This window comes from Myxine glutinosa, chromosome 4, assembly GCF_964187855.1.
Source record: "Myxine glutinosa chromosome 4, kmMyxGlut1.1, whole genome shotgun sequence".
Lineage (NCBI taxonomy): Eukaryota > Metazoa > Chordata > Myxini > Myxiniformes > Myxinidae > Myxine > Myxine glutinosa.
This window is the reverse complement of record NC_136264.1, coordinates 132,921,580-132,927,579: the sequence shown is the minus strand read 5'-3', so window position 1 is coordinate 132,927,579 and position 6,000 is coordinate 132,921,580.

Genomic DNA, 6,000 nt, shown 5'->3' with positions numbered 1-6,000 from the left:
GACACCATTATTGTGGTGTTGGCCGGGGGAAGCTTGTCCCGAGCCGTTCGACTAATTAGGGCAGGAATTTAAAAATTGTTCATCTGCTCTACACGAAGGACAGACACCATGGGATCTTTAACGTCCACAAATGAAATCCCGTTTACATCCATTCGAGGAACGACACACACACACACACCACACACCATCCTGCCTGTGAAACATCAGGCTGACAGTTCATAGCTGGGTCGGGAATCCAACCCTGGCTCGACAGCCTCGAGGTGAGTGTGCGTACCTGTAGTCTCGGCCATCCTTCCATAAAAAACATGTATCGATCTTCGTGGGACCCGCAAATTGCAGGCTGTTTTTAATCCACCGTTTTATTTAGACTTTTTCATTTTACGTACAATTGTGTATATGTCTTTGTGCCCTAGGAGCTGGCATTGTTGGTACCCTCGTGGCAGCCACCTCCATGTGCAACTTGAACTTGTAAATATTGTAAATAAAACGTCTACACAGCTGTGTGTTGTGTTAAAGACCACGTCTGTGTCGATCTCCTGTCTTTTGCAATGGTTCCCCAAACGGGGGTCCACAACAGGTTGATCCGACCCTGACTCACGACCATTCCACAACCAAGCACAATGTGATGGATCCACATTCCGATGCCCTTTTCAAATTGCACTACTTGCACAGAAATAACAGCCGTGCAACGAGAAAAGGGCACAGGCACATGGAAGTTGGAGAAACACGTTCACAAAAATAAAACTCATGATCCAGAAACGAAGTTTAAAACCCGGAAACATTGGAGATCGGGGAGTGCATGGACAATGGACATTGGCAGGGCTGGGAGGTAGTTTGGGTGTGGATGGGTCCGGATGAGTGGTGATGGCGTACATGCGTATATTGATTGAGATGTCTGTGAGTGCGAGTGGATGCAGTCGAAGCCCCCTCCCACACCTCGTCATCTTCCTGCCCCTGAAATTAAGACAAATCGATATGGATTAATGTGGTGTTGATATTGCGCAGACATAATGTGCCGAATGGCGTCCTCTTGTGTCCAAGTGCCTTGTAACCTGAAATAATGAAGATTAATGGTCTATCGCTTTTGGACGGTGTATAAGCTTCAGGCCGTCAGATGCACAACTACTCCTGTGAGACACGAGCAAATCGCAGTGGGCAGTCACAGATTAAAAGTGCGGAGATGTATTAGAACCAGATGCTGTGTGTACAGGGCGGTCCAGTACGTGTCTTGTCAACAATATAAACTCTCCTCACGTTGTGGGTCCGTTGGTGTTGTGAACAGCAACACAAATACAAGATATTCCTATCAAACAATGATTAATAAAAGAGTGGAGAACGAGTTCACGAGGTAACAAGACTCAAGGACCATCCACAACAGAAAACCCCCCAAAAAAAAAAATCCGTTTCAACGTTCCGATCGAGGAAGGATTCACCGAACGAGCTCAAAACGAACGAATCAAGAATCTCAAACTCGATTTATCTGGTAAAGCCGAAACATTTCGAACTGAAAAATCAATTTTGACGATATCTTGAAAAAAAAAAAAAAAAGCTCGAATCTAAAACAATTCGGTATTTACTAATTAGAGAATATTTTAAAAAACGAAAGGGAAATATAAAATCAAACGAACGAAATCTTTTTGATCGGCTGTGAGGGGGAAAAAAGTGAAAAACAGACGAAGCAGAAATAAAAATACACAGCAAATTAAATAAATCTCTACGGCCCCGCCCCGCGCCTCTTCCCCGAGAAAAGGCGCGAAAATCGGCGCCTGCGAAGGCACGAGATCGACATCGAATTTTTAAAATATTTTTCTCAGATGCACCGAGTCATTTTCAGCGACGCAGAAGTTGTTCCGATCCGTCCCGTTGACTTTCCACCGAAAAAAAAATACTTTCCTCCGACGTCTTCCCTCACCACAGAAGGAGAGCGCCCGAAGGAAATCCTCCATGTTCCGTGCAATAACGCCTCACCCCATTGGCTCCCAGATTACCGCACCACTCCAACGCCAATTCTAAATGGTTGATGTCCTGCCAGCTGCGCTGACGTACATCCTCCCTATTGGCTTCTGCGCCGACTGCTTCTCCTAACGATGCTTCTTATTGGCTGAGTGAGTGCGCTGTAATGAGCTTTTTGATTGGCTAACTTGCGTCTCCGATTGCTTTATCCCGTTGGTTATTGGCGTTTGTTTGGTTCCAAAGCGATGCGTCATTGGCTGCAAATGACATGGCGCATCGTGGAACGAAGTTTCAACCCAAAGCACACATATATTCTGAACTATATGTTCTACAAGCAATACAATATCGATTAATTTTCCCCACATGCATATGATGTAATTGTAAGTAAGTACGTTCAAAAAAGTCAAATTTAGAGTTTCAACGATTCATTGGACAAGCAGCTGAAAAAGGCCCAACAAGTACATCACCAATTAAGTCGATCCACCGTTTCCTGTACGCAAAGGCTTAAGTCCGACGTTTATACCGCATTGGTCTTCATGTGGGACGACATCTTTGTCAAGTTAAGACCTTTTGTGCATAAGATCGAGGCTCAGAATAGTGGTCTGGACAACATCAGCAAGGGAGTGAATAAACCAGAAAAGAGGAGTGGAGGAAAAAGGGTAACCTGGATTGGAAGGAAGGCAACCGTATAAAGCAGGTACCTTATAAAGATATCTAATAAATCAGTTACCTTATAGAAGAGGCACCGACTAAAGCAGGTACCGTGAAATGGGGTGAATAGGGACACAAACTGAAAAAAAGTTCGGAAACTTTTTTCGCTGAAAATTGATAACCACACTGATTTGTTGATATTTGGGTTGAAAGTGTTCTCTTGTTTTTTTTAAAAGCAACTTATAGTCCCTTTAACCCCATATATGGGTTAAATAGGAATAAATAGGATTTTATGGCTGTCCCTATTCACCCAATTTTACGGGTGAATAGGGACAGTCACTAATACAAAAAAAAGAATAATCAAGAAACAATCCTGAGTTTCCAACTTATTGCTAAATTGATAGCTCAGGTGGATGCACATAATATGCACCCATAATATAAACCACGGTGCCAATGAAAAAAAAAAAAAAAAAAAATAATAATATGGGATAAAAGGTTTCTCCAAACTGTCCCTATTTCTTGATTATTATTTTTTTGTATTAGTGACTGTCCCTATTCACCCGTAAAACGGGGTGAATAGGGGCAGCCATAAAAATCCTATTTATTCCTAGTTAACCCATATATGGGGTTAATAGGGACTATAAGTTGCTTTAAAAAAAACAAGAGAACACTTTCAACCCAAATATCAACAAATCAGTGTGGTTATCAATTTTCAGCGAAAAGAGTTTCCGAACTTTTTTCAGTTTTTGGCCCTATTCACCCCATTTCACGGTACCTAATAAAAAAAGCAGATACACTGAACGAGAACGGCACTCAGTAGAGAGCATACCTCCGCCTAGTGAACAGTTTACGTTTTGCATCTCAGAGTAGACCTGAAAATCACAATACAGAATCACATTTAATCAAAATCAATCACAGGAATCACCATAGGTCCAGTCTTTCATACCCTGATCAACCCCTCGTTTTTGGCCATATCTCCCAATGGTGAAGATTCACTTTAAAAATTCTAGTAGCCGGATCCGAATCCGGATCTTCACCAAAATCTAATCATTTCGTCCTTGTCACATACACTATCTCTTTGCCAAATTTCGTCCACGACTGAGATATCTTGTTCACAAAGAGACAAACAAACAAACAAACAGCCAGGCAGGGGTGAAAATATAACCTCCATCCACCTTCGGTGGCAGAGGTGATGCTGAACTCTGCCACCAATAAAGCAGGTACCTTATAATAAAGTAGGTACCTTATAATACAGCAGGTACTTTTAAAAGCATGTACCTAATAAAGCAGGTACCTAATAATAAAGCAAGTACCTTATAAAGCAGGTATCGAAAAAATAAAGCAGGTTCCTTGCAAAAAAGCAGGTACCTAATGAAGCAGGTACCCAATAAAAAAGGTACCTAATAAAGCAGGTATCAAATAATAAAGCAGATACGAATAATACAGTTGGTACCTAATAAAACAGGTATCTAATAAATCAGGTACCTTGTAAAGCAGGTACCTCAAAGCAGGTGCAGACATTTATTAGATACAAATACATGGTGGACTTTTTCACCTCCTTTCTGTTTATACTCAAAACCTCCCTTACCTTTGCTCCCACATCCCCTATCATGCTCCACTTCCCTTACCTTTGGTCGTTGTTGCAATTATCCTTCCAATGAATAGACTGATGGAGGTTTATTCCTTAACTGGTAAGCAAAGCTTAGAAAACAATATAATGCGAGTTTAAAAGCATCGTTCAAGTTGTTTTACATTTAATAAACAAAAAAGCACAACGTGAAAAAGCTGAATGCCTCAACACGGTGTTTGCCTCAAAATATTGTGTCCCAAACCCATCTCTCTCTGTTCCCACCTTACCCAGTCGAACTCAGCTGCTCCTGGACTCTGTGTCCTCCTCTCCTGACAAGGTGAAGTTTCTGTCAAACCTAGACTCTGATTCTGCAACTGGACCAGACGGCATCAGCCCACCGGTCCTAAAATCCTACTCTGCCACTCTATCTCACCCTCTCTCTGTTCTCTTCACCCTCTCCTTTGCTCAAGGTCATCTGCCATCAGTTTGTAAATCAGCCAACATTACCGCTTTACACAAAAAAGGTGCATAAACAGATCCTTGCAACTACAGACCAATCAGCCTGCTCCCAATTATAATCAGCAAAGTCATGGAATCCATCATTGCTTCAGATATCAAATCCTTCCTCTTCTCCAATGGCTTGATCGCTGATCATCAATTTGGATTCAGACCAGGTCATTCTCCTCTGGACATGCTGCTTCTGCTGTCTCAACAATGGATGGAGGTCCTCAATGCCAAACAGGAAATCAGAGCCGTCTCCCTTGACATATCACGTGCCTTCGATACGGTCTGGCACCCCGCTCTGCTCACCAAACTCTCCTCCCATGGTATCCATGGAATTCTCCACACATAGCTTGCGGACTTCCTCTCTGGTCGTAGTCAACGGTGGCCCTGAATGGATTTCTCTCATCTCCCCTTCCTGTTCAGCCTGGAGTTCCCCATGGCAGTGTTCTGGGCCCTGTGCTTTTTCTGGTCTTCATCAATGATCTCTCCAACTCTGGAAAATCCTCTCTATCTCTTTGCTGATGACTCCACTCTCTGTTGCTCCATACCTCTTCCCTCAGATCGGCAGTCTTCAGCCGCCTCACTCTCTGCAGACCTGGACAAAATCGCAGACTGGTCAAACAAGTGGAACATGTCTTTCAATCCTGACAAATCTCACACTCTCACTATGTCTCTCCGAAAAGACCGACTGGACAACCCTCCCATCTACTTTCTCAACAATCCTCTCCAAGAAGTTCTGTCACTCTATCTTTTGGGTCTCACTATCTGCCATGATCTTTCCTGGTAAAACCACATTTCCAAGCTGGCCTCCAAAGCCAGTCGCCAACTGGGCATCCTCCGTCGTGCGAAGTCCTTCCTTAGCACTTCTGAGCTCTTCACCACATACAAGGCTTTCATCCACAGCTCAATGGAATACTGCTCTTCCCTCTAGGCTGGTGCTCCTGCCTCACAACCAGCTTCATGCTGTTGAAACCAAAACTTTCCGAATCATTGGAATCTCTCACGATGAAGCTGACTCTGAGGGCATTTCACTCACTCACCGCAGGCAGGTTGGTGGCCATGCTGTCTTTGACAGACTCCTCTCCGGCCTTGCTCACCCAGCTCTGTCTGTGCTGTCCCCCAAATATTCCTGCAGGTCGCACAAGATCTGCCAGCAAACCTCTTCTGGTGAAACTGCCCAAATCAAGACTCTCTGCTCACCTTCACTCTTTCATTCCTCTTTTCTCCTGTCTCTGGAACAAAGTCCCTCACTCTCTTCAATCCCACTCCACCCTCCAGGTCTTTAAAACAGCTGTTCACCACCATATCTTAGCTTCCCCCAT